At 48.1% G+C, this 24,357-nt stretch overlaps 1 long non-coding RNA gene across 2 annotated transcripts; it reads right to left on the reverse strand.

The window, feature by feature from the left end:
* On the reverse strand, nucleotides 1-24,251 carry LOC115525192. Of its 2 annotated transcripts, XR_004344077.1 has the most exons (4): nucleotides 23,772-24,251; nucleotides 7,052-7,162; nucleotides 1,743-1,932; nucleotides 1-615 (listed from the first exon to the last, which is right to left on the reverse strand). It is a non-coding gene; the product is annotated as an uncharacterized LOC115525192 (long non-coding RNA). The 2 variants fall into 2 exon arrangements; XR_003972328.1 differs by lacking the exon at nucleotides 1-615 and having other exon boundaries at nucleotides 723-1,932.
* Between the last annotated feature and the right edge of the window lie 106 nt (nucleotides 24,252-24,357).

Below are 24,357 nucleotides of genomic sequence, written 5' to 3' on the forward strand. Positions count from 1 at the left end.
TAAGCTGCACGTCTCGTAACTTAATTATCTTTAAGTGGACGTGTAGACCTCTTAACTGCTCTTTTAGACATGCGGCAGGACTCCAAGAAGGCAGAGAAAGTAAAGATTCAGTGAAATCCAGAAGTCTAAGGCCCTGAAATGTGTGTTTATGTCAAATGGTCTCGTAGCCCCATAATGTGCCGGATGGTGAAATCTGACCCTTCGGCCTGCTTGCAGCCTTGCTCACTGTGGAGCAGAAACAGAGGCAGCCTGTCTGGCCACTGATCTACCCAAGGAACCAGCACTCACCCCGGGATCTCACCTGGTTGCCCTGGCCAGACGTGGGGCATGAGTGGTACCAGTCCCCCGGATGTCCCTTTCTCTTACCTCTGAATCTCACCTCTGCTCGTGTCCAGAGCGGCTTCCCACTCCACAGGGACTGGGAAGTCCCCTGAAGGCAGGTGATGCTGGGCGCCTGTGGCCTCGAGATGAGAAGGAAGATGAGCTAGACTCCATGGGTGGTGGTGTTTTCATTTCCAGCCCACAGGGAAATTGGCAGAAGGGCCTTCTGCCCTGCTCACCACTCAGGACTCACTCTGTGACTTCCCGCATCGCAGAAGGCTGCCTCTTCCCCAGCTGTAAATGAAGCAAGTGGCCAAAGGAAGGCAGAGTGCCTCAACTTAGGCACTGCAGCAGCACCAAAGCCAGAACACAGGTCTCTACACATAGGCCTTTACAGGTCAGCGGCTTCCTTTGTTTTAATGTGTTATTAGAAGGGGTACAGATGCAGACGAAGCTGTATTAACACATACAGGCAGACCCAGATACCCTTCGCCTGGTTTCCCCAATAGTAACATTTTGCAGAACCACAGAACGGGATCACAATGGTCCGTTATAATTAGGATTTTGCTTCCACGTTTTATACAAGGACTAGAGCCCCCAGTTTTGAGGTTCTTGCTTCAAGCATTTCTTGTCCGCTATTTTGAACGAGCCCTCTGCTTCCCTTCTCTCCCTGCACGTCCTCATCAGCATAGACAGGCTCAGCATCATCTCTCATTTCTACTCGAGCCATCAGCATACGGACGAAAGCCTCTCCAGGAGAGCGGCACTGTCCTCCCTTCACATGGCCCAAGAAATCCAGCGTCATGCCTGTCCAGAGCAGGTAGAGATGTGACCCGGATGGCCAGGGAAGACTGCAGGTGAGGGAGTGCTGGGTCTTAAGCTGGCCTTGCAGGATGGCGGAAGGCCCCGGAAGTAGCCCAAGCGCAGGCGTGGGGGAGGAGATGGTGTGGGGCGGCTGTTAGGGCAAAGGTCAGGAGCCATGCTCCAACTCCCTTATCCTAGCTCCAGACAGCATCTTCACTGGCCTCTGTGTTCTACCACCTCAGGTGCAGAATGGGGATTTCTAAGTAACCCTCCCCCCTATATATGCTGTTGACAGACCAGACATCTGGAGGGATCCTTATAAAGTACCCAAAGGCATCCCTCTCCTAAAAGCTCTCCTATAACTTTGTCTCACCAACATACGAATCTCTACTCCAGGGCTGTGTTCTCCGTCCTGCCTGCCTCTCGCCTTGTCTCACGCCACCCTCTTCCCTACTCAGCACAGACCTTGGTCATGATTTCATTTTGTCCCCATTCTATGGGCTCCCCCACTAAAGAGTAGTCTGCCCGGCAGGGAGAAAGGTGCCTGATGTTTTCCTGGTGAAGCTTTGTGTTTGTGCTCAAGAGGAGGAAAGCTGCAATTTGTAATTCCCAGGTACCTGGAGCTTAGGCAGGGATGTGCTGGCAAATGTTTAGCCACCGGCTCTCCCTGAGGAAAACAGTCCCGCTTTGTAGTGTTGGCCGGTTTTCATGGTGTCCATCATTCCCACCATGGCTCGTTTCAGGCTCCAAGGTGACATCACAATGTGGAGCTGGATGGGATGTGTGGTTGGCTCCGAAAGCTTGGTCCTGCACACCGCAGAAAGGACACATCAGTCAACAATTTTTCAATAAGAAAGTTGCATCTTCTTCACAAGAAAACCTCTAAAGCAAGTAAAAAGATACTTAGAAAGCTTTAAGCACTTTGTGTGGGGCAAAGTTTCTGTGGGAAAATTAAAGAGGTTTTCAAAGTGTATCATTTGTTCCTATCTTTAGTTTTCCCAGAGACTTCGTTTCCCTTTCAAGTAAGAACAGGATTACAGTTGATTAGTGGCTTGAGACCTAAACAGGGTCGACTCCCCCTAGGCATCCAGACATTGCCAGTGGGAACTAGTTGCCGAATTAGAATTCTCATCAATCCCTCAAGACGTGCCAGAAAGGAAAATGAGGGATTCTGGTAACTCTGATCTCTTGGGGGAACTGTTCTCTGTAAGTTTACTTGACATTGAGCAAAGGTAACAGGCCTCCTGATTAGAAATAAGGTAACCCCAATGATCGACACCAACCCCAACATAATTTAGTTGACTTTAATTTACTAAATATTTACTAAATTCTTATTTGGGTTAAAACACACACACACACACACACACACAATCTCAGTGGGGTTTGCAAAGGAAATAGAAAAATTGTCTTAATTGCTTGGAGACAAGTTGGGGGGTAAAAGGTATAAATAGATGAAACAAGTTGACTCTAATCGGACCACCTGCTAATGTGTCGAAGGGGCCCAGAAAGTGAGAGTGTGAGGGTGGGAGTTTTCAAAGACAGCAGAGCCGAAAAATGCAGATTTGTGATACGTGAGCACAAGCCAGTAGAACACATGACCGAGGAAAATCCAGGAGACAGAAATGAGCAGAATGGGGATTTCTAAGTAATGCCTCCTTTTACTCTCATTGTGTCTTTCCCTGGACCATCTTTCTCTGATGTGATCCATGACATTAGCGTACCATTTGCTCAGAACATTCTGTTTCAGGCTTCGCGTACCATCCTCCCTCCCATCGTGGCCTCCCAGTAGCCATGGTGGAGGTGCTAGCAAACCCGTGTTTACCCTAAGGATCCTGAGATCCAGAAAGCAGGTTCTTTAACTTGCTCTAACAGCTTTGCTATGCAACAAATCGTTCCAGCATTCAGTGGCTGAAACAACAATTTATTCAGGTCGCGATTCTATAGGTCATCAGTTGGAGCTGGGCTTATTCATGACTTAGTTCGGTTGCATCCGGGTCAACTCTGTGGATGCTGCCTCAGCTTTCTCATGTGTCTGGGGCCTCAGTGACAGGGCTGAGCTCTGTTCCATGTGATCTCTCTCTCGGTCGCGGTCAGCTGGCCTTGGCTGATTCTCGGCATTTGGCAAGGTCTCGTGAAAGCGAGTAGGTATAGGCAGAGCCTCTTGGGGCTTACGCTCAAAACTGGCACACTGTCACGTCTGCGACATTCTACTGGCCAAAGCCAGACCCAATGCCAGACCAGAGCCAAGAGGTGGGGAACCAGACTCCATATCTTTTTTTTTTTCTTTTAATGTTTTACTTATTTTTGAGATAGAGACAGAGCATGAGCAGGGGAGGGGCAGAGAGAGAGGGAGACACAGAATCCGAAGCAGGTTCCAGGCTCCGAGCTGTCAGCACAGAGCCCGATGCGCGGCTCGAACTCGCGAACTGCGAGATCATGACCTGAGCCGAAGTTGGACTCCCAACAGACTGAGCCACCCAGGCGCCCCTCCGTATCATGATGGAAGTTGCTGCAAAGTCACTCGAGGTTGAAGAATTACAGCCACTTTTATAATCTAAGCACACTTGGCGGAAAAATGACAAAACTACAGGGGACAGAGCATTCATATCCAAGTTTGTCTGAAAGCTTGCTTCTCTCACAAAGCTATCCGAAAATCCAAATCCTTTCTTTTTTTCTTTATGTGGACACGCCCCTCATTTACCACTGTGCCGTCACCAGCTTCCCCTGATGTAGACAGACACACGTGACCCCCTCAGTCCTTTTTCCAGGTATCCGTCCACACAGATTCTTCTCTTGCCTGAAATGACCTTCCGCCCTGCTCATAATCTCTTCGGCTGTGACAACCTGGCTTTGATTTTAATCTCTTGCAAAGCTGCCTGGGGCAGAGACTGCTAACCATCCCCTGGGGATCTGCCCTTTGACCATTTGTCCTTTTTCTTCTTTGACCTTTTATAATAGAATTCCCCTAAATCGTAGCTTGCGGTCAACGCTAAGCTACAGAATCCATTCCCCAGCCTCCCTTGCAATTTAGCGTGTGTGGTAGTTTTAAAAAATGTTCAACTTCTTGGGGCGCCTGGGTGGCTCATTTAGATGAGTGTCCAACTCTTGGTTTCAGTTCAGGTCACTCACGATCTCCTGGTTTGTGGGATAAAGCCCCACGCTGGGCTCTGCACTGACAGTGTGGAGCCTGTTTGGGATTCTCTCCCTCTCTCTCTCTCCACCCACCCTCCTCTCAAAATAAATAACCTTAAAACAACAACAACAACAAAATAATACACCTTGCAACTTCTTGGGGCACCTGCATGATTCAGTCGGCGGAGCATCCAACTCTTGGTTTCGGCTCAGGTCATGGATTCATGAGATGTAGCCCCACGTCAGGCTGACCGTGCGGAGCCTGCTTGAGATTCCCTCTCTCCGTCTCTCGGCCCCTCCCTCACTCACACTCTTTCTGTCTCAAAATAAACATTAGAAAAATAAAAAAAAAAAAACATTGCAACTTCCTGATAACCCCTCCCATAAAAAAGGTGAACTCTAATCCCCGTGAATATTGGCCAGCCATAGTCACTCCACTTCTGATAGAATGTGGTAGAACTGACACCGTATAGCTTGTGAGGCCAGGGCCACCTACACCTGAGGAGGACAAGGCAGACATGAAAGAAATCTCACCAACCTGAAGATTCTGTGCTAAACACGCCTGTGTAAGGAGGCCACAGAGAGACAGACAAGCCCCACAGGGACTGTCCCCCAACTGGTCGGTCTTCTCAAACTCAACACGCGGGTGCGTCTGCAGATTATTCCAGCCACTAGCTCTATGCAAAATACACTCCCTCCCTCTCCAGACCCATCAAAGCCTTGCTTATTAAGGCATCCAGGGTTCGGGCCTCAAGCCCAAGATTTTGTCACGTCAATCAAGTTCCAGGGTGAACGAGGCTCGTTGGGTGTAGTTTCTCAAGTGCAGCTGGTTAACACGGACTGGAAGAGCTGTGTGCTACAGAGGCAAGTTTTCTGTCCCCCATGGACAGTCGTGGGGCACCCATAACTGCCATGGAGACCGTCATTCCCACAGGGGAAACCGGGAGGTATAGAAGTCTGTGGCACTGATGGAAAAAAAAGAAGGATGACTCAGGGTATATCCAAGAACCCATGGAGAATGATTCCCAGTCAGTGGAGCTGAGCCCCAGTCATGGGATTGGCATCACGTGCCCAGAAACGTGTGAGGGAGAAATGTAAATAATTTGGGCCGGAGAACCCACCGTGCTGTCTTTAGACACATCCACACATTCTTTGACGATCCTCCCATGAAAAGGTGGGGTCTAATTCTCCTCTCCCGACAGAGTGTGACAGGAGGGTTCCCACATGACACCCAAAGCTAAGGTCAAACGGCGGGGGCAGCGGGGGGGGGGGGGCACTACAGCATCTGCTAGGCTCTTGGGACACGGGACACGTGCTTTTGGAGCCAAAGGGGCACATCTTCCCAACAGCAACCGCCAGACATGCAAATGCTGGGCCTGCAGATGACTCCAGCCCCCGGCCTGCAAGGCCACTCAGCTGACACAGGGGGGACAGATAAGTGCCGCCCCCCTCCCCCACCCCGCTGAGGAAGTTCTGGCCATGCCAGTAAGCCAAAAAGAGGAATAAACGTATGAGGAATGGGTGAGATTTAAAAGTGTCACTATTTACAGCTAACGTGATGGAGCACCTAGTTTATCAACCGACCGTGTTGGATTTTCTATTAGAGTTGATGAATGTAGCAAGGTCACTAGATAAAACATCGAAATTCCTTTAAAACCCAACTGCATTTCTATACGGCAGCAGCAACCATTTATAACTTTTTTTCATAATACATTTTACAGTGTTATTAAACACATTTACTATCGAAGAGAAAATCTGAAGAGATGTTGTGTCCTCTGGTTACGAAGCCCACATCTCCTTTAGGCCATGCTCGGAGTTACGATGTAAATTGATCTTGCAAAAGCATTTGAAATGAGGCAAAGCAGAAAGCACCGTGACACAAACACCAGCTAATCATAAAAACAAAACCACGCTGGAGACAGAAGGAAATGGGCTTATAACCCAATTTTTGTCTGATACACGTGAGGGAGCTAGAGACTCAGAACTTCTGGTTTCACAGTCCTTCCTCTGAAATGAGGTTGAGCTGAAAACACAGCAGGAGGAAATCTTCCTTCTAAAATAAAACACATCCCTTCACGACAAAGAGAAAGTCCCATTTACGGGCGAGCAGAAAGCTCCCGCTTCAAGTGTTTATTTTGCATTTTAAACCATCTGGCCTTCCGTTGCTCGGTAGAATCATGAATTTTTTAAAAGTAAAGTTGTGCTGCTGTTCAACCAGACCGTGCCACCTAGAACCATCCGTGTGAGAAGCACATCGGTTGCAAATTGGTTGAAGGCAAGACTGGGTCCCCATGTGATGTCACATGGCCACTCAGCCCACTTCTCCTTCCCCTGATTCTGCACCTGTGACTCTTTGTCGTTCAGGCCTCAGCTTAAATGTCACCTCTCCAGAAAGGCTTTTCCTCACCACCAAATATAGAAGAGCCTTTACTGTATCACCGTGCCGTAAGGAGCACTTGCCACGAAATAGCATTTTCTAACTTAATTGTTTATGGTAAGTCTTCTGCAATTAGAAGGTCATCTCTAGAAGAGCAGAAATCTTCTTGTATTTGTTATCGTCACTCTTAACCAGGACCAGGTCTGAACACGCTAGATGCTCAGGAATTGGTTCTTAAGCGAAAGAGGAAATGGTAACTTTCAATGTGGGGGCCTCCCTGGCTGAGACTCCCCTCCCCCCGGAGAACAGAGGTCAAGTGCTAGTGCTTTGGAAAGTGCAGCCGGGGCAGCGAGGGTAAGGGAGCGAGGCAGAGAAGGATGGGAAGCCATGCAAAGCACTGCCCTGCCGTGCTCGCACCTGCTTCCCCGCGGGCCACCAGGAGACCCGACAGTTGCTCAGCAAGACCGGGGCCACGTGGGATGTCTCTGCACAGGTTGTATAGGAAACTCCTGCCTCGGAGCAGCCGTCCTGGAGAAGGAAGAAAAGACATTTCCTGAGTTGGTCCTGTCTCCTGTTTCCCATTGGCTGAATTGCACTAGGTGGGGAGCCAGTCCCCTCCCATTTCCTTGTCAGCTGGTGCCTTTCAAAGCCACATGGAAGCCACATCCCACACTGTGGCAGGCTGGAAGGTGTCCACATCCTAATCCCCGGGACCTGTGAGGGTTACCTTCAACGGCAGAAGACATTTTGCAAATGTGATCACACTGAGGGTTTTGAGATTATCCTCGTGGGGCCAGTGCAATCATGTGTCCTGGTAAGAGGGAGGCAGGAGATCAGGCTCAGTAGTGGGAGACGTGGTGACAGCAGCCACAGGCTGTAGCAATGCAGAGAAGGGGTCACAGTGGAGCCACGCAGGCAACTTACAGGCATGCAAAGGATTCTTGCTTGGAACCCTCGGGAGGAGCCAGCCCTGGTGACACCGTGGTCTTGGCCCTGTGGGTCTCATTTCAGATTTCTGACCTCCAGAACTGTGAGAAAATAAACTACTGCTTTAAACTACTGAGTCGGTGGTAACTTATTACAGCAGCAATAGGAAACCGATACCCACGGCCTCCAGAGGGCCCCGGATAAGCACGGCCAGAGAACTGGAGGTACGTGAGATGGACAGCCTACGAGGACCCACGTGACTGCTTATATCAAGGAGCTTAGGACAGAGAAAATGTGTACTTGTTGATTGTATTAACATCGTCCTTTATTATAATTCATTTTTTTCTTTTAATTTTAGAGAGGGGAGGAGAGAGCGCAAGTGGGAGAGAGGGGTAGAGGGAGAGAGAGAGAGAAAATCTTAAGACAGGCTCTGTGCTCAGAGCAGAGCCCGCTGCGGGGCTCGATCCTATGACCCTGGGATCATGATCTGAGCTAAAATCAAGAGTCAGACGCTCAACGGACTGAGCCACCCAGGCACCCCAGTTATACTTCATTTTCACTTGTGAATAACTGCCCAGCTCTGAAAAACGTCCCTGGGCCTCTCTGGTGATGTTTACATATGTCACATAACCTATACTCTGGCCAGACCATCAGAGACACGCCTTCAAATCTGGTAAAAATCCATCCTTACAGAAACGATTTTCTTCTAGGTAGATTTGATAAAGACTGTATAGAGAGCATAGTATGTATTAGGTAACCCCAGCTGCTTTGGCGAACACCTACATTTCAAGTGCCCACTGCTATTAAGGACCATTTCTTGCTTGCATAGCTGACCAAGAAGGATGTAATGGTAGGAGGGTATTGGCTCTGCTCCTATAGCTATTCAGGGGCCCAGCTGACAGGGGTTCTGCCTTCTTCAACATTTATCTTCTGAGGTTACCCTAGCCACAAACAAAGTCGGCAAAAAGAGAGCAACTGACTGGATAAGAACATATGCCTTTTAACCTCCTCAGTCTAGAAGTGACATCACCTGGCATTACTTCTATGCAAGGGATGCTGGGAAATGTAGCTCCAGGCTGGGCAGCTACCTTTTCAGTTACACTCTGCATCACGTAAGGGGAGAATGTGTACGTGCTGATTGTATTAACAAGCTTCGGTGGACAACCGGCTGTCACTTGCCACGGTCTGTCCCTCTGGCCAAGAGATATCTGTGAGGACTCTTTCCCTCAAATGTGAAAAACTCTTCTCCCAGCCAGAAAGGAACATCCAAGGGAATTAACTCAAAATGCCATTAGTTACTGCATCCCTAAGGGCAAAACAGATGGGTAGCCAACAAGAGACTGCTCAATCTGTACGATTAAAAGAAGTCAAAGATGGGGCACCTGGGTGGCTCAGCTGGTTAAGCGTCAGAATCTTGATTTCTGCTCGTGTCATGATCATGTGGTTGTGTGATTGAGCTCAGCACTGGGCTCCATGCAGGGTTCTCTCCCTCCCTCTCTCGTTGCCCACCCCTGCTCAAACATGCACTCACACTCTTTCAAAATGAATAAACATTAAAAAAAAAAAGTCAAGGATGGATGACCAGGAAGCTGAGGGGACACCACCCCAATAAAAAGTCTCAAGTCCTTGCCTGGTTTCCCGGCCTGAGCCAGTTTTTGGACCCAAGCCCACTGGTTGAAGGCAAGACTGTCTCCCCAGCCCCCTGCCATACCACACAAGTCTGATCTCCGGTCCTTCACCAAAGGGATCTACTTGGGTAACAATGCTGAGGAATACCCAAGCGTTTTGACGACTCTTTGACAGGGGATTGGTAGACATTAACACCCAGAGTCACTAATCATCCTCATAGGCCTCTGTTAGAGTCAGGAATATTGGGGCTAGGTAATAAGTGGATCCCAGGCCCAGATCCAAGTTACAATGGCTACAGCGGGTCCGTGGCCCCATCTGGAGGTCATTTCCCCAGACCCCAAACATATAACGGAACTAGACATGCTTGGTCGTTGCACAACCTCGCCTCACATTGGTTCCTTGCCTTAGGGTAAGACTACCACCACAGTGCAGACGTCAAGGAGAATGCTCTGAAACGACTCCCCTCCGTGGAAAAGATGGTGAATCAAAAGTGCTATGGTATCCCAGGGGGAATGGCAGGAATTAGTGTCATCACCAAAGAACTAGAAGATTCAGGGTGAGGCCCCCATCCTGTTGCCTTTTAATGCACAAATGCGGAACCTACAAAAACCAAACAAATCCAGTGGACTATGGCCAAGTCGCCCAAGTAGTAGGCCCAACGGCAGCTACTGTGCCAAGTGTGGTGTTGTTCCCAGGTCAGAACAGCTTCATCTCATTGCATGTTATATATGATTTCACATTCATTCTTCCTTAGATTCCTGGTTTTTTCCATTAATTTCAAATAAACTTAAGTCAGAATGTAAAACTTTGAAGATACCCAAGATATATAGGATGAGATTGATTTCTTCAAAGAGAGCTACGTAATTAAAGCTTAGTAAACATTACCTATGATAATAAATTATTCATAGAGTGCTTATTTGGCAATTTCAGTAGTTCAGGACATGGCCGAAGAAGCAAAACTTGGCTTCATGTGAGTAACAATTGCTAAGTCCACACGAGCTTTGCTGACTCTGATTTTGCTTCTGCCTGGAGCGAGCCTGAACAGCTTATCCTCCCTTTCGCCACACGTGACAGGTGCCTCCCTCTCTCCCGATGCTGCACCCTGTGTTCTCAGCAGCTCACGATCTGTCACCTGCAAACTGCCCATAATCACCTCCTCTCTTTTATGTTCCGCCTTTTAACTTTTAAAATATTTTTAATGTTTATTTATTTTAGAGAGAGAGAGAGAGAGACAGAGTGTGAGTGGGGGGAGGGACTGAGAGACAGACTCTGAAGCAGGCTCCAGGCTCTGAGCTGTCGGCACAGAGCCCGACGCGGGGCTCGAACTCATGAACGGCGAGATCAGGACCTGAGCCGAAGTCAGCTGCTCAACCGACTGAGCCACCCAGGTGCTCCAATGTTCCACCTTTCAGCTCTAACTCAGACTTGGCATGTTCCCTGCAGCCCTCTTGGGTGAGGACTCTCGTTCCCAGCCCTGTACCGCCGGGCCTACTACGCCGTAACTGTCCCCTTGGTACTTCCAGACCATTTCTCTCATTTCCGCGATGTAATCCTCAGGATCTTTAGAGCAATGCTATTAGACCATCCCATCTACACTCCCTCCTCATCCAAGTATCTGGCTCACTGACTTTCTCTGCAGCATAATTCTGCAGACTTCTTTCACATGAACAATCCACCCGGTGCCCTGACTTCTTGATCCTTCGGCCTCATGACCTCCTCCCCCTCTAAATTCTAGCTTCCACTGACTCCTTTCCACTGCTTTTTAGCATACTCCCTGCTAGGTACACTTTTTAACCATGTTACCTCATCAGGACCTCCCAGCCATGAAGCCACCGTTTTCTTCAACGCTTTCACTTCCCTCCTGCCCCGGATTAGAATCTCTGGTCCATCACTATAATCATTCAATTGTGTTCACCCTCAACTCCTTTCTTATCCCTTCCTCTTCTCCACTTAGCCTAAAAAAAAAAAAACCCATCCACGGTAAACCCGATTCTCTAAGTCTGTATGTGAGCGGCTGAATGTTGCTGGAGAAACACCCAAGCACACTCTCACCTTGAGCTTATGACCATGATTCTCAGAGGCCGCCCATCACATCCACCCTCCCCCCCTTCCCTAGTGAAGGGACTCCAATGGTTTCCTGGGTCCCAAGGCCACTATCTCAAAATCCCTCTCTTTTTAAAGTTCATGTCACTATGCCTCCCATCCCCCAACTTCTTACTTAATTATGAAAACCGAACAAGCAGAAAACACTGTACCTTCTACTACATCTTCCAATTTATCCCATGGATTCCTGGGGCTTTTGTGTCATTTAGATGTTGACTTTCTCTTCCCTGAGCTCACAGTTTTTATATCCAGTTTCCTGTTTGTCTGCACTTGGACCCATATTAGGCATACGAAGTATAGTATGTCCAAGAAAGAATTCCTCTCCCAAGAGAGAATTTCCTCTCCCCCATCTTCCCTATGTCTACAGGTGTTAGATGTCATTTGTAATTCCTCTCTGTCCCTAACATCTTACTTTGGATGCATCAGCAATTCCTGTTGGCTGTGTGTCCCAGATGAGTTCCACATCCAATCATTTCTCACCATATCCACCGCTACCAATCTCTCTGGCTAGTCTGGGAATCGCTAACTGATCTTGCTTCCTGCTTGTCTCCTCATCAATGACCAGGACAATCTTTTCAAGCTGAAAATTGAGGGGCTCTTGGGTGGCTCAGTCGGTCAAGTGCCCCACTCTTGATTTTAGCTCAGGTCATGATCTCCCACAGTTCCTGAGATCGGGCCCCACCTTGGGCTTAGTGCTGAGTGTGGAGCCTCCTTGGGATTCTCTCTCTCTCTCTCTCTCTCTCTCTCTCTCTCTCACTTGCTCTCTGTCTGTCCCTCACCTGCTTGCATGTGGTCATATACTCTTTCTCAAAATAAATAAACTTTATTTTTTTTAATTTTTTAAATATTTTTACTTATTTTTGAGATACAGAGACAGAGCACGAGTGGGGGAAGAACAGAGAGAGAGGGAGACACAGAATCTGAAGCAGGCTCCAGGCTCTGAGCTGTCAGCACAGGGCCCAACGTGGGGCTCAAACCCATGAACCGTGAGATCATGACCTGAGCCGAAGTCAGATGCCTAATCGACTGAGCCACCCAGGGTGCCCCTCAAAATAAATAAACTTTAAAAAGAAAGATGAGGGGTGGCTGGGTGGCTTAGTCGGTTAAGCATCTGACTTCGGCTCAGGTCATGATTTCGCAGTTTGTGGGTTCAAGGCCCACGTCGGGCCCTGTGCTGACAGCTCGGAGCCTGGAGCCTGCTCCGGATTCTGTATCTCCCTCTCTCTCTGCCCCCTCCCCTGCTCACGCTCTCTCTCTCTCTCTCTCTCTCAAAAATAAACATAAAACACTGTTAAAAAGAGATGAAAATTGAACAAAGTCATGTTTTGCACAACACCCTTCATTAATTTTCTACCGTCTTTTAGAACAAAATCTAAACCGTGCATGGTCTGCTGTGCCCTTCATGAGGCCCCACTGCCCTCCTCTCCTCACTCACTGATCTTCCCTCCCTCTGCCCCCTAGTCCCCGGTCACACCGCTCTTCTCATTTTAGCTTCTTGTTCCTGGAGCACAAACTTGTTCTCACTTCACGATCCTCACTCGCTCTTGCCTCTAGAACTCCATGTGACTGGCTGTCTTCCCTCATGTAAGTCTGCTCAAAAGTCACTTCTCTCACCCGCCCCCCACCCCGTCTCTTCCAAAGCACTTCCCCTTTTCACTCTGTCCTGTTTTTCTGCACAGCACTTAACCTGTGTTACGTCATGTTCGTGGTCCCCGTGCTCTTGTGCTGTCGCCTCTCACACGGACTCGGGGCTCAGCCATGTGACTTGCCTTGGCCCCTGGGACGTTAGAAAATGTGACCCAACCAGAAGCCTGCGACGTGCTGGCACCTTGGGGGATGCCCTCACGGACCGCGAGCTGCCAGGTGAGGAAGCCTGAAGCCAGCCTGCTGGAGGGGCCACACGGGGGATGACTCAGACACATCTGCTGACAGCCCCAGCCTCCTGCCATCCAGCACCTGCTAACTGGGCTGGATGCACACGTGAACCCCGCATCACCAGGTGGATCTGAGCCACGCCCTTCCAGCTGATCTCTCCCCAACGCCAGTGCACGGAACCGTGAGCAAATAAAAGTTGTTTCAGGCCGCCGGGTCTGGGGACGGTTTGTTATACAGCAGTATACGATACCAGCATATATGATACATCACAGCCTAGGATTTATGTCCATATGCATATTTGCTCACGGTCTGCCAAGTCTTCTCACATTTATGCTCTAGGAGGAGAGGAACATTACGTTGAGTACACCGTGGTCTGCCGTCTGGCTCACAGAGGCACAGAGGAGGCATTTGTTGCTGAATGAATGAACAGTCTTTTGTGGAACAGCCTCACCTTGTCCCATGGCTTCCACTAAGATCTCTAAATTTGGCCCATTAGAGAGCTCTGTCTAACGGGGGGCACCTGGCTGGCTCAGTCCGTACAGCACGTGACTCTTAATCTCAGGATTGTAAATTCAAGCCCCACATTGGGTATAGAGATTACCTAAAAATAAAATCTATTTTAAAAAAAAAAGGAAGGGAAGATCTGTCTCCTATATTCTAATTGACCACTAGACATGACCAGTTGAAATTTAACACCTTCTAAATTGATGGGTGTTTTTTTTTTCTAAGTTTGTTCTCAACTTTTCTCCTCTACGTCATATTTTAGCAGTGGCACAATGAGGTGTGACAACACTTAATTTTATGTGTCAACTTGGCTAGGTGATGGTGCCCATTTTTTTTTTCCTTTTGGTCAAACACCAGATGTCACTGTGAAGTTATTTTTTAGATGTGATTAACATTTATTTTGTTTTTTAACGTTTATTTATTTATTTTAAGAGACAGTGAGCAGGGGAGGGGCAGAGAGAGAGGGAGAGAATCCCAAGCAGGCTCTGTGCTGCCAGCGCAGAGCCTGATGTGGGGCTCGAACTCACCAACTGGAGATCGGGACCTGAGATGAAATCCAGAGTTGGATGCTTAACCAACTGAGTCACCCAGGTGCCCCTAGATGTGATTAACATTTAACTCGGTAGACTGAGAAAAGCACAATACCCTCCATAGTATGGGTGGGCCTCATCCAATCAGTTGAAGGCTTTAACAGAAAAGACTGAAATCCTTTGAGTAGGAAGGAATTCTGTCTCCAGATTGCCTTCAGACTCAAGACTACAACATTAACTCCTGCCTGAATCTCCAGTCTCCAAGTCTACCCAGCAGGTTTCAGACTTGCCTGTGCACACAACTGCAGGTGCTAATTCCTTAAATCCCTCCTCCCCAGCTCTACAACACACACACACACACACACACACACACACACACCCCATTGGTTCTGTTTCTCTGGAGAACCCCAACACAGGGTTATCTTTGACAATCCCCTCTCCCTCTTTTTCCAACATCCATTCAGTCACCAAAGCCCTACTGGTGCCGTATACAACATGCCTCCTGCCGCTACCCTTTCTCTGCCTCCCTGTCCCCTGTCTTGCTTTCGACTCTCAGCATCTCTCACCTGGACTATTTTAAAGTCTCCTAACCAGTCTCTCTGCTTTATCTCCTGCCAATCCACAAGCTACTCCACCACCAGGGTCAACTAAGAATCTGATCGTGACACTTACACCACCAAAGTCTCCCACGGTCTAACGAATACAGCTCAAACTCCTCAATGTAACATGAAAGCTCTTTATCAACAAGTTCAAGTTCTATTCCCAGCTCCGTATCTCTGACTCCTCTCTAAAAACCCCAAATTCTAGCTATATTTAGCACCTGTGGATCCCCAAACATGTCATTTCATACCTTCACGCTTTTACATATTTTATTCAATTTACTTGGAATGCCTACCAACTTGTTTTGAAAACATTCCAACCTACTCCTCAAGCCTTAACTCAGATGTACTCTTCGTTCGTAAGCTGTCCCTGGATGCTTGGTCATAGCGTTTAGACAATGATAAAGATCTTTTCGCTAGTCTTGTTGTCTTGAAATTGATGTATGTGTCTGTGTTTCTCAAAGACAAGAGGCTCCTTGATGGCAGGGACTGTGTATAATAATAGATACTAATAGATTTTAATAGTAACAACAGTAATTAGATCCCTAAAGGAAAAATAAGATAAAAACAGAAAGGGGGACAAACCATAAGAGAATACAGAGGACAACTGAGGGTTTCCGGGGGCTTGGGGTGGGGGAATGGGCCAAATGGGTGATGGGTATTAAGGAGGGCACTTGTTGGGATGAGTGCTGGGTGTTATATGTAGGTGATGAACCACTAAATTCTTCTTCTGAAATCAATACTACACTATATGTTAACTACCTTGGACTAAATTAAAAATAGATAGATAGATAGATAGATAGATAGATAGATAGATAGATAAAATTAGATCCCTAGTCCTGGTCTTCTGTTTAGCTCATAACAGCCATTCAAAACCTGTCCACTGAGCCAATTTTTGTGCGTTAGATTTTAAGCCCTTTGAAGGCAGAAACCATATTGATGTTCATCTTTGTATCACTCATGGTGCCTCTCATAGGATCTCGTACAAAGTATAAGGATCGGGTACATAGAACAATGTACACAGTACACAGATTAAGTACCTAGTACATAGGCTCTTGCTCAATAGAAGAGTGAATTAAAGAAAAGCTTCAGTTCTCTGGAGAAGACAGAAACATCTCATTTCCTGTAGCTACAATGTGTCTGCCATCATTGGATTCCCTTGCTCGGGGTTGTCACAATGATATTAAGTCAAGCAAGAGTTTATGCAAAGAAGAAACCACTGAAGGTCACAGTCTTGAGGAAGAGGAAAGAGAAGGGGACTGTCTGTTTAAAAAAAAAATGAAAACTATGAGAACATTATTTCCTATTTTCTCACAGTCTTCTAGAAAACATTCTTTTTTCTTTTGACAGATTTCAAACCCACAGGAAAGTTGAAAGAACAGTACAATGAACAGCCGGATACCCCTCACACAGATTCACCAACATCTCACCACACCCATTTCCCCCATCTCTCTGTTTCTCTATCTATACTTCCCTAGTGCTGAAACGCTGTCACGGCATTTCACCCCCAAATACTGCGTGTTGTACTACTCAGAAGGAGGACTTTCTCTTACGTCACCAGAACACCATCATCACACCTAAGAAAAGCAACATTAATTCAATAAAACACCATTATCACACCTAAGAAAAGCAACATTAATTCAATAAAATCATCTAGCATAGTATCTGGACTCAAATCTTCCTTATTTTCCTCCAAATGTCTTCGATGGCATTTTTTTGGACCCAGAATCCAATCAAGTCTCGCACATTGATTTGGCTGTTAACATCTCTTCTCCTCAAACTGTTCCTCTGTCGATATCAAACACCTGAAGATCCAGGTCAATTGACCTGTAGAACGTAGGACGTTGCTCTGTTAGGATTTGGTTCAGGTCAAATGCTTCCAGCAAGGTTTGTTGTGTCCCTCCTGTAACATCAGGTCAGGGGACTCACAAGGTCACATTGTCCCACTTCTGGAGATGCTCAGCGTGATGAGGTGCAGATAAGGTGGAGGTATCTCCAATGCAAAGACACACTGTGTAATTAGTAAGTAACCTGCGAGATCATGTAAACATGTCTTCCTCGGGGCGCCTGGGTGGCTCAGTGGGTTGGGTGTCCGACTCTTGCTCAGGTCATGATCTCACAGCTTGTGAGTTCGGGCCCCATGTCAGGCTCTGTGCTGACAGCTCAGAGCTTGGAGCCTGGTTCAGATTCTGTCTTCATCTCTGTGCCCCTCCCCTGCTTGAGCTCCGTCTCTCTCCCAAACATAAAAAACTTAAAAAAATTTAAACACATCTTCCTTAGTCTTTTTCCCAGTGGGTCATTGATGATCATTGCCTGAATCACTGATTACATTGAGAGTTAACAAAACGGTGCTTTTCTAAGTCTACAGTCTATACTTATTAACTTATAATCTTTTCTAAAGCAGAGCCTCCCTCCTACCCCTTTTGAGTATCATTATGGAGCCACAAGATTTTTTTTAACTCAATATCATCGTTTACCAAGATGCTTATTTTGATCCTCAAAGTTTCCCAGATTTGGTAAGTGGGTTCCCTTTCCAAGCTGGCTTCTGTGTCCCTGTGACATAGATTTTTAAATAATCTTTGAACATATCTTGCTTCCTGGCACACAAGATGTTCCTAACGTAGACCCAGTATCAGCCAATTCTCTAAGGAGCCGCTGTTCTTTTCTGGCAGGAAATAGAAAGCAACACCTGGTCTCTAAGTGAGTTCACTGCCATGGGGTGCCATTGATTCTAGGCTCTTTCTATGGGCATGGCTAGAACATCACATCATGATCTTACACTCACGGATAGCTCCAGTTCAATTCTTTCCCCAATTCCACATTCTTTGGCTTTCACTGAAAACCCTCATTAGTTCCAAGAATGAGGAACACAGCCTGAGAAGATCTGGATTTGGAAGAGGAGGGGGGCACCCTGGCAGCAGGTGATGCAGCTTGAGCAGGCATGGAGGCCCTGACACTGGAGAACGAGGGATATGGGCATGAGAGCCTTTAAGAAGAAGGGCTCAAAGGATAAGAGACTCTTAAAAACTAAGAACAAACTGAGGGCTGATGGGGGGTGGGAGGGAGGGGAGGGTGGGTGATGGGTATTGAGGAGGGCACGTGCTGGGATGAGCACTGGGTGTTGTATGGAAACCAATGTGACAATAAATTTCATATACTTAAAAAAAAAAAAAAAAAGAAGAAGGGCTCTCAGCGATTGTCGAAAGCCTGGAGGTAGATGGGGAGTCCATATAATTTATCGACCAAATCAAGACACTTCTGAGAAAGAAAGCAAAGTGGCATTAATAACCATGCCAGAGGGGCTCCTGGGTGGCTCAGTTGGTTGAACATCCGACTCTTGATTTGGGCTCAGGTCATGATCTCAAGCCCCACATCAGGCTCTGCACTGACATCACAGAGCCTGCTTGAGATTCTCTCCCTCTCTCCCTCTCTCCAATAAATAAAACTTGAAAAAAAAATTAAAAATAACCATGCCAGACAGCACGCAAAAACTAGCACTGTTTTGGGCTGGCTTAACACATGGTTACTCCAGGTGGAGAGAGTAAAGGAGAGACCAGAATAAAACTTACTCCGGCGTTTCCTGTCTTTGGGACTGTGGGTTACTGTACTTGAAGAGGCAGTTGTAAATGCTGCTTCTCGGGCTGGGGGTGGTGGGCATGTCTGTGTGATGGCCCCTTGTCCTGCGGAACAGGCTTCATTTACAAGGTGTGTGGCCAGGGTCCTCTCTGGAACCCACTGGGGTGGACATTCTTGCAGAAGGAGACTCTCCGCTCCAACTCTGTCCACCTCCCTTCCTGATAGGGCAAGAGCGAGAGCAACTTCATCTACAGGAGAATAAACTGTCTACAGGTATGCTGGATGCTAGCTGTTGGCAGAGTTTCTGTAAGAAATCCTGCTGCCCAACACCAGGGGAAGTGGGGGGCTGCAGAAAGCCAGCCCTAGAAGCAGAGGCCACCCCTGGGTTCACATGTATCTTCTCCCTAGAGAAAGGAGAATGGCCTTCAGTCCCAGCCAGACTCTTGTCCAGGTAGTCCGGACTCTGCCTCCGGTTTTGGGGGTAGTTCTGCCTTAGGGCAGGGGGAAAGTGCAGGAGAATGCAAATGGGGTACAGAGAAACCATCCGGTTTCAGTGAATTGGCTGCAAACATACTCAACTCTGAACTGTGTTAAATCCTAAAACTCCTTTGATGGTTCAGAAGACGCTTGAGTCTTGTAAAGCTTCGGGGTCCCCATGAACACGCCTGGCTGTAAACACCCAGCTGTGCCCAGTCGTACACGGCCTGAGGGATACAGGCGACACGCCTTGCGTGCGTGTTCTCAACACGCCCTGGGCCACTATCACAGCCTAAAGGGTCACCAGGTTTTGTGCCTAATTTCTAGTGAGCTAAAATTAGTAACAGGTAACAAGCTGTTACATTTTGAAGGGATGTCCGTGGGCTGTGACTCTCACAGCTATTCTCATTACTTTCCACGGATCTAATTCTGGCTTAGAGACTACCCCTGGAGGCTGGAGGCCTGATTTACAGACCTGGGTTTGAAGACGAACACACCGCAGTTTTGCTTTGATAATGGAGGTCAAGCTGGAGTGTCTGGGACCCCAGGGGACTGGTGTTTTGAGTCTACGACGTTCTTGGTAAAAACAAACAACAACAGAAAGAGATTCATCCACAAACTTCGGGAACTCTCCATTGCTCGCGGGACTAGGGACTTAGCTTGTAGAATGGTACTCAAAACTCTCCTCCATCTGATCTGCGTACCCAAAAGCCTCAATATATTTTCTATCCCATACGCAGTCCATCTGCTGTGGCCGGTGCCTCTGAACTCATGGAGATGAGTTTCCACCCCCTCTGCCTGGGTCCACCCCTTGGCCAGGAGCCTGCTGCCCTCGGAGCTACAGACCTCAGTATCCAGCACCCTCCTGACACGGCCGAACGTGTTCCCACCTTAGTGACAAGGAAGAAGTTTCCAGCGGTTTTGCCAGGCTCTGTTTCATCCACTGTCCAGAGACACCTTTCTAAAACACAAACCAAGCCCTTCAACTGTCCTGCTGAAAGCCCCCCAATGACCCCAAAGCTCAAACTCCTTATCACTACATGGGAGGAGGCCCTTTTGAGCAACCACCGGCCCATCCCCCTTGGTCCTCTAGCTCAGGACTGCTCAGGGTTTCCTCCCGGGGCCAGGCTGGCCTCCCTTCTGCCTCCTGGATTAGTGTATCACCTGGCTACCTTCTGCAGGTTCCCTTGCCCATGACCTAAGCGCCGGGATGGACATAAGCAGCCTCGTTTCTCTCACTAGAAGCCCACAACCAGCCTTTAATGAACGTTTCATGATTACTAAAAGAAGAAAGATGGGATGAATGATGTAGAATTGCAGTGAGATAGATCCAGGACCATAAAGGGGCAAAAAACCCACAGGAGGTTGTAGACCAGGGTGGTGGTTCACAACCTTGGGAGCTCCCCAGGTGAAATCTGAACACCCCACCTCTGTACACACCCACGGAGGGCAGGGAGAGACTGGAGGAGGAGGCAGACCACTGCAGAGGGCTGGGTGGCGGGTTAAGCAGGCAGGGGCCTTACAGACCGGGCTTGTCTTGGGCAAGATCTCCACACCCACTGGCCAGAATCTTGAGTCTGTAAACAGGCCTTAACTGGGTTCAGTCACATATACTGTCCAGATAAGCAACAACACCTGACTCCCTCAAGACTGTACCCTTGAAATGGCTTGCGCTGTGGGGACGATGTATAAAACATACATCAGGGGAGGGGGTGGGGAGCCTGCAGTTGCCCAGGTCCAGTCTGTGGGTCAACCGACAGTCACGGCCCCTCGATGGTGTCTCCGGCATAGGGCCAGGGCAGTGGCTCGTCTGCTGATTTGGGTGTGACTGCTAGCCCAGTGGGAAGGGCTTGGAAGCTAATGTCTTGGAGTGATTCTTGTTGCCCGTGCACGTGCACCTGCATAGACAGATTGTACCTTTTCGGGATACACTCTTACGGTAGTGTGACCTCAGTTCTCTTTAACCATTCCGAAGTCTTGAAAACCTCTTTTGTGTAGCACCAGGGAGCGATACCTAAACTGGGTGCCCCAGCTGGTATACAGACGGCCACCATCTTGATGCAAGGTTGTTCATCTCCGGTAAGCACGTCCCTGACAGACACCTGTCAAGTGTAGACTATTCTAGTTTGGATATTCCAATTCTTATAAGCACAACAGTCAACCCCAAAGCAGAAATAACCAATTCCTTCTATCAGCTGTGCCTTGGAAACCGGGTACAGTTTTCCTTTCCATTTCCTACGTGTTTGCATTTTGGAATATGGTTCCTATTTATCTGGGCTTACTTCTCCTGGCTCAGTGACAAGGAAATTAGGGAAAATTAGGAATAAGGACTAGATATGGTGAGAATAGGAAGGTAAAATTGCTTCAATAATATTATCAACACAAAAGCATCTCTTTGCTGGACGAATAAACAATGCAACCTGTATGCACGGCTCCTTGTATGTGACTGGTCACGGGCTCACTGTAGGATTCTACCAGAAAACATTTTAAGGAAAAAAAAAAAAAAGCAATACTGGGGCACTGCTAGCTCATTCTTAGGCTTAGCTTGATGCTACGTCGATCCTGAAGTGAGAATTAATTATTCCTTATTTTTCTCTCCTATTACAAGCTTTCCAGCTACTTTTGGAAGACAAAAGTGAGCAGACTCTTTTAAGAGTTCCTATGTGTATTTTGGCTTTCTTTGCTGGGGTTGTGTTTTTTCTAAAAGTGATTTTCTAATCTCTTAGATTCGGTGGCCTCAACTATTTTCTCTCTTTCTACGCCCCGCCCCACCATCCCTCCATACATTCCCAATTTACTCATTTTCCTCGGATACATATTTTCAAATTGTCTTGCTCATTGGTGTTCATCATTCTGTTCCCAATATACAGAGATGCAAAATTCATAAGAGAATCCTGAACAGTGAGGTTACCCAAATGAGTTTTAAACATGACAGGTTCTTGAAACTAGGGGACAAGGTTTGGTGTAATCATAAGTATTATTTTTATGCAATCTTAATAATGAATAAATTGCTGAAACATCACAAAGCCAATTAGACAAAGAAAAACACCGAGTAGCACCTATTTATGTGTCTATGTGTCTCCTCCTGTGACATTGTCAGCAATTATTAGAGGTCAGAGGTGAAAAAGGCAGATTAGGGCAATCAGGCCAGGTTTTTTCGCAAACAGTTTTATGCAGCATTTTTGTGTAGCAATCTTAAGCGAGAGAAAAAAAAGATTTCATATAGCCTGCGGTAGGCATAATAAGATATAAGAGATACTCTCTCTTATTTTATTTTTTTAATTTTGAGAGGGACAGAGAGAACGTGAGCAGGAGAGGGGCAGAGAGAGAGAGAGAGAGAGGGACAGAGGGAGAATCCGAAGCAGGCTTAGCACTGTCAGCAAGGAGCCCGACACGGAGCTGGAACTCATGAACCCAGGGATCGTGACCTGAGCCGAGATCAGACACTTAATCACTGACTGAGACACGCAAGCATCCCGATATGTCTTAAATATAGTAAGTGTTGCAAACCGCATAGAGAAACCAAAGTTTAGCTTTGATGTGCCGTGTCCACATTTTTTACTACTTCCACAGATCCTCGCAGCAATAGTTAGAATTCAGGGGGAGAAGAAGGAATGTGAAGAACCACATTCATGTTTCTGGGAGCACCTCCCCACTGGTCTGGACAATGGGGATGACCTGGCTCCTCTTCTGCTCTGCCCTGCACGTTCTCCTCCAGCTGCAGAGTCTAGTGAAAACTAGAATATCGTACCCCAGGGGGCTGTGCCCCGTCCTAAACAAAGGCCAGATTACACAATAAAGCATCATTTCTCTTTCAGAAGCTTCTGCAGCAGAGGGCCAAGTGAGCGAACCAACACGTGGGAAAAGGTAGTCTTTCTTCCGCGGAAAAAACACCCGAATTGTTTCCACGGTGCTTTTTCATTGCCTCCCTGGCCACTTTCTATCCGGTTGTCAGCTTCTCTTCAAATGCAAGTCAGACGCGCCAGAGATCCTGCACCGCCTTCTGGAAAACCCCAACCTTTCTACCCCCGGCGGATCATCAAGGCCTCAGTGCACCCTGCAGGTGCACACAAGGAAGCGTGCACCCCCATCTGTAACGGCACACCTTCTCATGCTGATCTCCCAACAGAAATTATTCCCCCCCCCGCCCACCACCTTGTTTCCCTCCTCCTCACAACTCAGGGCAGATGCCATTATTACAAAGAGCTCCTAAAACCTGACTCTGCCGCTCTTTCCCTAATTTGGGGTAGCTTGATTTAAATGAAGACTCTCAGCACCCAGCAATTATTTCCACCACAGTGGTTATCACATTGTAATTAGCCCCTCCTTGGCCCGTGAGCTTGCCGTGGCCACCGAGCTTAGCAAAGCGTTTGGGCACATAGTAGGGGTTCAAGAAACCCTTGCGTGAACTCTAGGAATATACCCTCTTGAGGTCTGTCATCTAAACGGCCAAGCACACACACGCGTAATGTACAGATCAATGAATTTTCACATACGTATCCATGGAGATAGAAACATAATGACGGCCCAGGTGAGCATTATCGAGCATTCCCCAGAGGCTCCCTTGAAACAACAGGCTTTAATTGCTCTGGGAATGAGCCCCATACATCTTGTGAAAGCGGGCTGGTGGTCAGTATGAACCCCAAGAAGATAGAAGCAGCCCTAATTCCCTGCCGGTAGAATGCCCCGGGAAAGGGAAGGGGAATTTTTACTCTAGAGAAAAGTGAGAACAGGAGGATTGAAGAATAGAACATCAAAAAAAAAAAAAAAATGCAACCGGCGAAAAGCGAGCATAACAATGACATGGCTTGCCTCCCCCCCCACCCCCCCCAACTCAACCCTGCAATACCAGGGCCAGGCCCGGTGTGGGTGTGGGCGGTCTCAGGGTTGCCTGTCACCCCCTCACAGCCGCCTTACCCAGGTTCTGATGGCTGTTGAGACACGGACACCAGAGTGACTCAGAAGTAACCGTAGTCAAGGCTTGCCAAACCTTAGGTGACACGCGCAAGGGGTCCCTTCTCCGCCTGGGTTCTGGCTTCTCACCTGCACCTCCCACAGACCAACGTGCATTTTTGAGGCAGTGGACTTTGCTTAAGTCGCTCCCCTCCCCCGTCGCTGCGGCCTGACGCTCCTTCATTGACCCAAATGGGTTTTTTTTTTTTTTTTTGCTTTTGTGTTTTGCTTTTTTTTTCCTTTCTCAGTCCAGCATGTCTAGCATCACATTATTCCCAGAGGACTAAAAGAAAGACCTCCGCGCAGGCTGTCCAGGCGGTGCCCGCAAAGGCGCTGGGCTGCCATCCGCTGCCCGCGGAAGGGGCGCCCCCTAACGCCCTCCAAGGCCGGCGGAGGGGCGAGCGGCGGCCCCGGCCCGCGGAAGTGAAGATGCCCCTTTGATTCCGCCGGGTCCCGGGCGAGGCCTTCGAGGGGGGCGCGCGCGCTCCCCGGGACGCCGCCCAGCGCCCCGCCCCCGCGCGAGCTTGGCCGCACCCACTTCCCCCGGGAG

Source organism: Lynx canadensis, chromosome A1 (assembly GCF_007474595.2).
Source record: "Lynx canadensis isolate LIC74 chromosome A1, mLynCan4.pri.v2, whole genome shotgun sequence".
NCBI classification, from domain to species: Eukaryota; Metazoa; Chordata; class Mammalia; order Carnivora; family Felidae; genus Lynx; species Lynx canadensis.